At 32.3% G+C, this 12,833-nt stretch overlaps 1 long non-coding RNA gene across 1 annotated transcript in view; it reads right to left on the bottom strand.

Annotated features, from left to right (window-relative positions):
• LOC141399373 (uncharacterized) overlaps positions 1-12,833 on the bottom strand; it is a 95,709-nt gene that overhangs the window by 81,938 nt on the left and 938 nt on the right. The window lies entirely within an intron of this gene.

Genomic DNA, 12,833 nt, shown 5'->3' on the forward strand with positions numbered 1-12,833 from the left:
CGCGTAAAGGCGTTTGAAAAACATCCGATTATTGGCAAGCATTTAAGATAACTGCATGGTGTAATAAACAAGGTGTAATTGACAGTCAGTTGATTTTATAGCCTACACCGTACTATGTAGAGTAGTTAAGTTTGTAACTCATCAAAAGAATCATTTTTAGAACTGATATAATTTACATGAATGTTCTTGATCAGCATGCAATTCTATATCGATGTTGCGTCCGAACGGATTTGAAGTTGGTGGATAACATTTTGGTGAAATCTATTGTAGGTCCGTTTGGGTATAGCCCCCATAGAAAGTGACGCGTCGAAGGTATTACTCCCATTTTTTGGGGGGTTGGTTGTAGTTTGGCATTCTGTGTTTAAATTCCCAAGAGTTCAGAATTTTTTAGTATAGCATAATATCGTTCCTCGCGATTTAAGGTTCTTTGTTAACTATAGCTATATTGTCTGACCAAAATACCTCTAATATGCATATTTTCGCCCGATTTAACGTACTTGCTACACCAAAAACCCTATATCTGTCAAATTTTGATGAAATTTGGTATGTGTGACGGAATTTTGTCTAGTAATAAGTGTACCATATTATATAGAAATTGGTTCACATCTATATATATATATATCAACATTCGGACAACATGTTTTTTTTTTCAAAATATTCAATCAAAAGTTAAAAATATTAGTTTTTTCTTAAATTCTAGTAATTTATAGATATTTCCTTGGCTTGTTTACATATACCGATTACACTAACATTACAGCAAAACCATATTTCTATGTGGTTGTTGTTGACTTGTATTTGTTGTTGTATTTACTTTACCTTCTTTGTTCTACCATGATATAAAACATTCTTATTCTTGTAAAATTCTTTGTTCTTGTCATTCTGCATACACTTTATTTCTTACGCCATGGGTAACTGCTAAGTTATATTAATAAAAAGATTGGACATTTGTTTGTAGATTTATTTTCAAATCCGGAAACAGTTTTTCTCCATCCTCTCTCGCTTTTGAGATAAAGCTCAGGGACCCATTTAACGAATTTTACTCAGGTTTTCGTTATCCTTAGTCACAAAAAATATTTTTGTATGTTTTTTAAACATGTGTCAGATAAGGAGATGTTGTGTGCTCGATCCAAACCGTAAATATATTTTGGAAAATGTAGAAGACATATCAGACCAATTCGTAAATATTTTCGTGTGATTATTTTTCACAATTTTCGTGGCGATTGTCACGGCTACAGTGCATAGATGAACTTCAATTTTTGTATGGCTATGAAACACCAGCCTACCATCCGTTGTGCCAGAGATCATTACATATAACCAGTCCGTAAAAAGACATGTTCTCGTGCGATATCACACAATTTGACAATCGCTCAAAAAAGGCTCGAGTCGATTGGGGAACGAAATTAGAAAATACGATTGCGATGTTCAAAGCACGTTTAAAAGATCTTCATTGGTGTTCTAAGCATATGAGCCAGAAAAAACAGCAATCGGCCGTTTGGATCTTTGAAGGCGAGCCATATCCAACGAAAGTTGTTTGTGAAGGCAAAGCCTTGGCGACTGTTCCGCTTGAGCAACATAGGACGGTCAATTTTGATTTGTACACCCCAATATGTTAGCCTGAAGTCTTCGGAGAACTTCGAAAAATTAACAAGAGAAGAAGCGTCATTGTGCACTATGACAATGCGAGCTCTCACACGTCGCACAGTGATTCAAAAATCGATTTTCCTGGCCAAAAACCCCAATTTTTCGTCGTCACCGATTGTTAGTTTCTATATGGGATTCGATAGTTATCATATTGAAACTAATGAAACTAAGAAAACCAAAAAATTAGGTCAAAATTTTGGAAAATATGTCAAAATATGGAGAAAATTTATCGGAAACTAAAATAACGATAAGCGATATGCATTGAAAAGATTTTCTGAACCTCACTAGAATTGTTCTGCTGAATAATTTTTCTTTTAGCGATATGTCAGCGAGTGAACATCTTTGAAATACCCTTGGAATTTGAAAATTGCAAGGTGTACTGTGTATAAAAGTAAATACATAAATATACTAAAATGAGGCATTTATATGTAACATAATGTTAGGTAACAATATAACTGTAAAGTTAAGATTTCACTACACAACATGTTATATGTGACAGAGTGGATTTTAATTTCCTATATATAAAATTTAGACGTTATTTACAATCCTACGTACAAGGAATTGCACTGGGAGAGGTCCTTGAATCCATAAATTTCGTTTCTGATACTGTTACTTGAAAATTTTCTCCTTGATTGTGATTTTAAATTAACTGCAACCTGCATTGTTTATGTTAAGGCTAATGTTTCTATACATTGTTTCATAAACATTTTTTTCTGTATTATGAATTTTGCCTGGTCTTTCATGTTTATGGTTTTGATAAAATTAAAAGTACCTAGCTAAATTTATTTGAAGTTTTTCTATGGCAAAGCCATACAAACATAAAGGCTACACATAATACATGCAACACAAAAATGTTTATGAAACAATGTATAGAAACATTACCCTTAACAGAAACAATGCAGGTTGCGGGTAATTCAAAATCGCAACCAAGGAATAAAATTTCATATAATGGTATCAGAAACGAAATTTATGAATTCAAGGATCTATTCCAGAAGAATTCCATGTCAAATGTTATTTTACCATATCGTAAAATTACATTATGTTAAATTCAAAAGCCATTCATAGATAAATGATAGCATTAAAATTTCCAATGTTGTTATATTTATGTCTTTGTCTATGTGAAGTACTGATTGTATAGTTTTCTTTTTTCGAAGCAGTCCACGTAGTCATGAGAAATGCATTCTTTTCTTCACATTTTGACAATGTTTACATTTATAATATTTTTTTTTGCAAACAAAATTCTTAATACCGCAATAAACAATTTATTTTATGTGATTGCGGACTACATCTTTTGTAGAAAAAAAAAATTGATCAAACCATGAGTGCAAGTGAATATATTTTATTATGTGCAATAAGTCATGATGTTAACAAGGGAATTGTGTAGCTAGGATGCTGCATCTTAATCACGTCTATATATAAATGAGTAAAGTAGCATTTCTTAAGATGTTCTTTTAGTATTTTCGAGTAATAAAAGCTAATTTTCTAGCATACAAAGTAATACTCTGTTTGATTTTTATGTGATCTCAATCGATATTTGCAATAATATATTTGAGATATACCATTGTTGTTTTATTGTCCTTATATTTCACTAAGACGATTCGAATTAAAATTTGCTCGAACTACTATCAAAAATGTTCTACAATAACATGAGTTTGGTAGTAATTTAAATTGAAATAGAATCGTCTTTGAGAAACAGGCCATAAACATAAATTAAAAGTTCCGACAACTCTTGTATATAAAGTTTCCAAATGTCCCTCATGTCTTCAAATCAGCGAAAAGTCTTTTTAATAGATATACTCAAAATACTCTATAAAGAACCAATTTTTAAATGAACCGAAAAATCATTCCAAAAACATTCCATGGAATGTATATTTATTCACTACAAAGAATTAACGTTAAATTTGTGCTTGAAATGCAATTTAGACTGTAACCTCACTTCACCGTGCCCTTGTAAAAATCATGACTTCTTCCATGTAAAAAGATGTAGTCCGAAATCACTTGCACTTTGGCTACAAACATTTTGCCGTATACGTTTCATTTTTAATGGGCATATTACACATACGCACCCGCATTCTATAGCTTTTTTATGAGCCGCATAATGATTCAGAAATCGAACCTCAATTTCAAAATGTGATTTGATAGTAAACATATTGAAACGAAGAAAACCAACAATTAAGTCAAAATATTGGAAGGGGTGGTCGTGTCGTACCCTAATGACTATTGTTTTTTGGCAGTAAGTAATATTCGTAAATTTCTGGAGATATTGTAGGTGGGATTGTTACATTTCAGAAGTTTAAAATTGCCGTTGAGTTTACACAAAGTGAACTATTTTTTTTCCTCAGGTAATACATTTTAGTGAAATTCCAACTTTAGTGGACTAGAACTTTTAGGGAACAGCATGGAACAAAGTTTCATTGTCGCAGAATGATGCCTGAGAGTGTTCTCTTTCATCCCGTATATACTATTGTATTTTAATTTATTAATATTTTTAATTTATTAATATTACATGGGTAAAAATGTGAGTTTTGCATACCGTTTCCCATACTAATTATAGCTTTTTTATACAAATGGACATTTTTTAATATATGAGTTTTTATAAGTTACTAGCGGACCCGGCGAACTTCGTCTCGCTATGAAGGAATAAAATTTCATACAAAAACTCAATTTTCGATTTTTCCAATTTTCCGATTTTTCCAGAGAGATTTTCCAAAATTTTCTTCCGTAAAGACCTTCTCCTCGAAAATACGAATAACTGACAAAAAATTTTACAGAAATCGGCCTAGCCGTTCTCATTTTATGAATTACTATACATTTTTTACACCATTTTTATATATATACTAGCGGACCCGGCGAACTTCGTCTCGCTATTAAGGAATACAATTTCATACAAAAACTCAATTTTCGATTTTTCCAATTTTCCGACTTTTCCAGAGAGATTTTCCAAAATTTTCTTCCGTAAAGACCTTCTCCTCGAAAATGCGAATAGCTGACAAAAAATTTTACGGAAATCGGCCTAGCCGTTCTCATTTTATGGATTACTGTACTTTTTTTACACCATTTTTATATATATAGATAGAAGATAGATATGAAACCTCTAGGAGTATTTTTTTAATTTTTTAACAAATTTTAAAAGTGTCGAAAAAAATTGTTAACAATTTAAAAATAATAATTTATTGTATTGTATAATTTATTAAAAAATGCGTGGTCAATGATTTGGCGCAAGAATCTGCTGTTGAAGCTTTCAAGAAGCATGCTTTGGAGCAGGGACGCGCTTCTGTGCAAAGATAGCATAGTGAGGACGCCTACTGAGTTGTTTTAGCATTTGCTTCTCTCTCTCACTTACAGTGTAAATGAATGAAAACATACAATAAACATCATGTGGTTGTTGTTTTCTTTACTCATACATACACACATACTAAAACATTGATGGAAATTCTTGGGCGACGCTGCTTTGGAGGTGTCTAAATCGCAGTGGAAAAAGTGCTTCGACAATGGGTTTGTGCGCAAAGTATAAATAAATCTAATATACTTAGAAGAAGAAAGGGTTATACCATATATTTGCATTAGTTTTTATTTTGATGCAAACGGGTATCCAGAGTAATTATATATAATTTCAATGGTGAAAACCTTTCTCAGAAATTTAAGATAAAAACTCCAAAATCTATATAAATAAAAATCAAATGTCGTTCGTTGGTAATGGCATCAGTTGAGAACGGATAATTCTTTTATTAAGATGTTAGGTTTTTATACAAATCGCGCTCCGGCGATTTTTTTGTTTTTGATTTTTCTCATCTATGAACATTGTAGTTTCAGAATGCGCAAAAACTTCCCAAGTGTAAACACCTTCCATTTAAATTTGATTCAAGAGCACCGTGTGTATCGTTTTAAAAATGTATGAATTATCCTACATTCTAGGTACTTCTTTCGGGCCTAAAGCAGCGTTGCCGACACTTTTTGATCGGAAATCGTCAAAAAAATCGTCAATAAAATTAGGAAAATCGTCAAAAATCGTCAATATGCTCCAAAGCTAAGTTTGATTACCGGTTTATGCTATTTTCTCACTGATAGTAATAACAATGAATCTGACTACATAAAATTTACAACCTAATCTAAATCTAATCCAATCTCACTAAAATACCGCTGTAAGCACAGCTTCACCAGATTAGAGTTTGCATAGAGTTTGTGATGCAGCAAGGTAAAGCTGGTTACACATTGCCAGTTTTGAATAACAGATTTTCTCAACCACGTACATTTTGGTTGTTCTGCAGTTGGAAATCGATAAAAACTGTCGTTTAAAACTGACTGATTGCTTAAAGGGGAATTAGTATGAATTTAAGTAAGCTGGACTCATACATTTTTAAACAACAAGATAGATAGATACGTGGAAACTTTATCTTGAAAACTTTTCAAGCACTTTTCATCCATTGACAATACTAAACGAATAATTTAAGCTGATATAATTTGAAGATGAGGGAAAATTCATCAAAATACCTGTATTCCAGATAAGTACCTAAATATAGCCAATCTGGCTGGATATTGCTAAGAACGTTAAAAAAGATCATAAAATAGAGTTTGCAACATTTTTTTCCTTAACGTCTTTTGTGAAATTCTGGTCAAAATATAGTGATCATATTTTATTACATGCAATTTTGGCATACGTAAAAATCGTCATTTTAGACCATAAAATCGTCATATCGTTATTTTTCAATTTTGGACCAAAAAATCGTCAAAATGACGATAATTGGGCAACACTGACCTAAAGACCCGACCACGCCGGCTTTTTTTAATATGTTATAGCTCCAATACTACTGAACGGATTTCCATGAAATTTGCAGAAAAAGTTCAAGGTTTGCCGTAGTTATGTATATTTTATGAATTTCGGAGGAGGTGTGGTACCTTCCCAACGCCTTTCTTTTAAACGCTATATGTATAAGCCAAACTTAAGATTATATCGGTTTCAGTAAAAATTTTAGGGGGCAAGGCATTGTGTGTACCCTACCCTTTTCAATACATTAATTTTCCAAAAATGTCTGAACCTAATTTCATGCAATTTTCAGAAAATATTCAGGAATGTCCCGTGGTCCAAAATGCTATATATATAGAATTCGACTTAACCATTTTTTAACTTTTATAATTAGATCGCTTTAGGATAAAGGCAGGGGACTTGGACGATATTAAATCCTAAACAGCATCAATGGACGAAAAGATTCGACATAGTCCATAAAAGAAGAGAAAAGTTACCGACAAAATATGTTGATGAATTTAAAATACTCTTCGGTTTGACAATGACCGAAGAAGTGAGGTAGAAAATACCTATTTTTGAATTGTCAAGCATAAAGTCCATAAAAAGTTGCCATTAAAGCTCAATACGACTGGCCAGCAACGCGGACCGGGGTCTGTTTGTCTATATAAATAAAAATCAAATGTCGTTCGTTGGTTGTGGCATCATTTGAGGACGGCTGGACCAATTGGATAATTCTTTTATTGAAATGTTCGCCATAACCCAGCTTAGGTTTTTATGCAAAGAAAAATTGCCAACGCCCATTTTTTAATTTTCAATTTTTATCTTTTCTACAAAAATTACTGAACTGATTTTCCTGAAATTGTCAGGGAATGTACAGCGATGGTGGCGTCAGTTGATAACGGCTGGATCGATTTGGATAATTCTTTTATTGAAATGTTTGCCATGTCTTGAAAACTGATGACCACGCCCACTCTTTTCAATACATTTTTCCAAAACTATTGAACAGAACTTCATGAAATTTTCAGAAAATGTTAAGGAATGACCCGTGGTACAAAATGCTATATTTGCTAAACTTATGAAAGCATCGGCTTGCAAATAAATTTTCGAGACAACGGTGGTTGCGCCCCCGATCAAATGTTCTTTCTTGGTGCCCGAAGTCCCGACCACGGCCAGTTTTTAGTTATGTTATATCTCGAAAACTAATGAACTGATTTTCACGAAATTTTGTGGAGTGTGCGGTGGTACATGTAGGCATGAATTTTGAAGGTGCCACGGTATCTCCCCTATTAAGAAATACGATATGTTCCCAAATATCCTTAAACGGTGAATATCAACGGTTCACCAGCCATAAAAAAAACTAAAAACATATAAGTCTCAATATGATGGAGAATTCGACTTTACCATTTTTTAACTATTATAATTAGATCGCTTTAGATAAGGATAGGTGACATGCGCGATAATAAATCCTAACCAGCATCAATGGGCGAAAAAATCCGACAAAATCCGAAAGAGAAAAGAAAGGTTACAGACAAAATCTGTTGATAAATTTTGAAGCCTCAATGAATAACTCGGTTTGACAATGAACCGGAAGAAATGAGGTAGAAAATACCTATTTTTGAATTGTAAAGCATAAACTCAAAAAAAAAGTTGTCATTAAAACTCAATACGACGGGCCAGCAACGCGGACCCGGTTCTGCTAGTTTATAATATTATTTACTATAAAGGAAATTGAACATTGGTGGCTTCGTTTTTTTATTGGGATAGCTAATACAATTTTGTTTTTCAAAATAGTCTGGCTTAATCCCATTGTTGTTGTTTTATTATTTTAAAACAACTAATTAATTAGTGGAAAAAGTTTGGCATTGTTCGCCACGGGGTAAGGCAGGGAAGACTAGTTTCGATCCACGCCACTGGATCTCATCAGTTCCCTTGTTTCTTCTTTGTGGATATTCTCCACCGAAGTTACTTTTCAATAACTTCTTCAACAAGAAACTTTTTATACCCAAACATCAATCGTCAGCTCGAAGTATAAAGGTGTACAAAAAAATGAATGAGAACTTTTCTTTGGCAACCTAACACAACTCCGACGAAAGTGTGTGTGAAATAAACCAAACCTTTTTCCACTGCTATGAGTCGTTGAATTTCGACGAATGCACATAACAAAATGTCGTTGGTAGCTTGTCACAGCCAACCATACACCGAGGCATACAAAAATACTGCTTAAAACGTACAGTAAAGTTATGGTAGGGGGACGTATGTCTACAAAGTTGTCGAACAGCTTCATTTCATAGATGGATTCGGTAATACAGAAAAATATATAAAATCCGGGAGGAAAATCTGATACCATCCCTATCGAAATTAGCAGACTGTGGAGAATACGTACTTCAACATGATGGTGCTTTTTCCCGTACTAGTTAAAAAACGAAAAAAGTGACTTGAAAAAATTTAATAGAGGTATAGGATTGTCCATTCTGAAGTCCAGACCTTGGTCCAATAGAAAATTTGTGGGCTATTATGAAACGAAAGCTTCGAAATGAACCTAACGCACTGTTAACGGATTAAAGTCCGAAATTCAAGATATTTGGGACTCGATGATCCCAGAAGACTGTAAAAAGCTACTCAGTACCATGCCAAAGCGGATCGAGACCGTTTAAAAAAAACAAAGTTGGCGTACACAATTCTAAGGGGTAAAATTGGTGACCGTACGAATTAATTATGGTCACAATATTTTAGATGGAAATAATGAACTTTCGTTTTTGTTAATTTTTAATAAAGTCCTTTTCGTTATATGTAACTTTGTTAATGTATGTCTAATGAGAATAAAATGATATTTAAGAATAATACAAATTTGTTTGTGTAGTCATTATAGCTCCGAAGATGTACATATTTTAATATCACATTGTTGAAAAATACTCTGCGTACGAATTAATAGTGGTTAGGGCTCGTAGTATATAAAACATATTTGAAAAAATATAGAGGAATATGTATTGGAATATAAAAGCTATAGAGAATTTTTGTAAAAATAGAATTTTTGACGATTTGTTTTTCCACATCCACACTTATGACACAAATGTTAAATATTGTAGACCATATGGAACAAAGTGACAAACATTTTTTTCCATTTTGCCTATATAATAAATAAGTTTTTAAACTTGTAAATTTTTAAAATATTAATTTCATAACCGTAAAACTGTATTGCTTTCGCTTCGAAGCGTGGATATCTAGGAAACTAGAGCATATAGGAGAAATCTGGAAAACCATAAAAACCACCTGAATATATATGATGTCAGTACCTATGATTTCCACAAATATTTTTAATAAAATGTTCAAAAACAATCAATTTTGTTGCAAATGTATTGACCACCACTTCATGTGTATGTACCTATTTGTGAGTAACAATAAATTATAAATGCTTATTTTTTTTTTATTTGCAAACTTTATTAATAATCAACAAGCCAATATAGACCAAAAATGATTACAGAGTACCAATATATGACACGATTTACAATTCATAAGTAAATTCATTTTCTTAAAAAACTTAACTCTTTAAATACTAAAACTAAAATCTTAATGGCATTAACAATCGCAGATAAAGTTAAACTAGCATAGACAACCAATTTTATCCTGTCTTTGCGAAATTATACTGATATCTATTGTAGGTATTCATTCAATAACCATTTTCTTAAATGCAGCCAAAGAATAAGAAAATCTCCTTTCATTATACAGTATAAAATTATTCCACAAACGACAAACACGGACTATGAAAGAATTTCGCATTATGAGACCGTTGAAAAGAGGATTTACTAAGGAATGCGATCGGGACGAGTTAAAAAATGTAAAACTGGAATACAAATACTGTGGAATTCCACTTTTAATCGTTTTATAGAAAAGCAATAACGTTCTGACTTTAACAAACTCTTCAAAAGAACACCCTAGAAAATCTACCACATACGACGTTAGATGATCGTGCAAACGTAAATTATATACAAATCGGATGATCCGATTAAAACTAAGAATAACCTTATCAAAATGAGAGCTGGTAGTTCCGGAATATATTTCTATTCCGTAAATCAGTAGAGGCATTAATATTGAGTGCGCTATGGATTTACGGATCTTTAAAGGAAATCTGCATCTAGTACAATAAATTCATTTTAAAAGAAAAGATATTCTCGAAATGACATTGTTAATATGGTTTTCAAATGTAAGCTTGCAGTCGACGTAAAATCATAATGTCTTAATATAAGAGCAACAATTTAACACTTCCCCACCGACTGTTAAGGGATATTCTCTCGGTCCACCAGCATCAAAAGTTGGCTTCACACCATGATTTTACATTGTTAAGATTGTTATTCATTATGTTCCACATAATTCCCGAATCATCCGATCCTACTAGTCGTAGATCATCTGCGTATAAGTACCCCTGAGCACCATTAATTACATTAAATATGTCATACATGTACAAGATGAACATAAGAGGGCCTAAAATTAACCTTGAGGAACCCCCCTATGCGTGTCTCTAATGCTGGATTTATATTCACCTCTCTGTACAAATTGCTTCCTTTGTTCAAGATACGATTTCAATAATTTGCATGATTGCTTTGAGAACGTAAAGTTTACGAAAAGTTTCTTCAGAAGAGTTTCATGACAAATGGAATCAAAAGCGTGCGTGAAATCCAATGCCATTAGAAATGTAGGTCGTTTTTAATCAATATTTGCTCTAATATCATGCGTTATTTTGGCTATAAGCGTTGTGGTACTGTGTCCTCGAACGAAGCCCGACTGGTAATTACACAATTTGTTATGATTTGTTAAATAAACAAAAATTTGGTTTTTGAGAATAACTTCTAAAATTTTGGAAAATACTGGGAGTATACTAATGGGACGAAAATCAGAAAGGCATTGGGGAGTTTTGACTTTAGGTATGGGAATAACTTTTGCTACTTTCCAGGAAAGGGGATATTTTGATGTCATAATAATATAGTTGAAAATGTGGACAATGTGTGCTGAAATAGAATCAAAAGCTATTTTTAGAAACTTTAGAGAAATGCCATCGGAGCCGATGGAACCAGATTTAATTGCACAAATTGCTTTCCAAGCTTCTATTCTATTCTATTAGTTGTAGTAAAGGAGAACTCATTATCTCTATATTTATCATTATCTCTTATTTATAGAAATTCCATTAAAAATACAAATAAATTAAGTTCAATAAACATGTTGTCTTCAAGTTAAAACGGTATAAATTCATACATTTGTAGGGTAAAAGCCCCTAATTCCGGCATATACTAGTTGTCGGCATTTTTTGTATTCGAACACAAATAACTATAAAATACTATAACAGGATATGAAAATGATCATAAATGCTTCAAGAATATTGTCAACTAACTCGGTGTAAAATCTCATTGAGCTTAGGCAATTTGTTATATTGGAATTTAACTTTTTGTTAGTGAGGGGTTTTCACCACAAGCAAAAAAAGCATGTTCTTAGGAAAAAAATTAAAGTTTGCAATTAGTCGGCATGAGGTAAAAAATGAGTGTTTTGTCTATTAAGTTTTGCAAAATATTCTAAAAAATTTTAAATTAATAACAATAACGTGAATGAAAAATGAGTTTTAAATTATTTAGGCTTTATTAGGCATGGCTTGAAGTTTGTACTTTGGGCATTCCGAAAGTTGGGTTATAGTTGGCGACTATCGACACGAACTAATTTATTTAAGCAATATATTTAAATTTTCTTACGTTTTTGATGCACAATTAATTGGAAAGTGTAATAATAATAACGTTTCACATAAGTTAAAGTCGAATCTAAAAGGAAAAAACTTTAAATGAATTCCAAATGTTAGCAATTTTTTAAAGTAATATGGACTAAAATTAAAATTATTTGTGTAAAAGTTTATTTTTGTTATTTAAAATGATAAAAAATATCACACTCATAACATTTTTGTACTAAAATACAAAGTGTCGAGGGTGTCATGTCGACAAGTGGAAATGGTGTCGACTATTAGCAAAAAAGCAATATTTTACTAAATTCGCAAATTTCACACAAGTTTTATAACTAATAATTAATAACAAAAAAATATATCATCGGAAAGTAGACAAATACGCTTCAATTCATTCCAATTGGAAAAATTTACTCTGAATGGTGAATGATTGAAGCTAGGCAAATCTTTGAAGTGCCGACTATTGGTACACTTACCAATACACTATGTACATACGAGTATGTATGTGGGTATATCTTACAAAAAGCTCCACAGTTTACAATGTGCATTTACAATAGCCTTACCATGAAACCATTAACACTATCTATCTACTGCCACGAAATCTGCCAAAATACCACTTGGATATTCAGACCATTCGATTGCTTGTTAGCTTACTATGCCAAGGTTTTAGCCATAAGTAAAAAAGCCCCAAAATAAATAGAATATCAATCAATTAATGTCATAATGAACATT

The sequence above is a fragment of the Musca autumnalis genome, unplaced genomic scaffold (genome assembly GCF_047663935.1).
Source record: "Musca autumnalis isolate F117 unplaced genomic scaffold, ASM4766393v1 scaffold_3, whole genome shotgun sequence".
NCBI lineage: Eukaryota > Metazoa > Arthropoda > Insecta > Diptera > Muscidae > Musca > Musca autumnalis.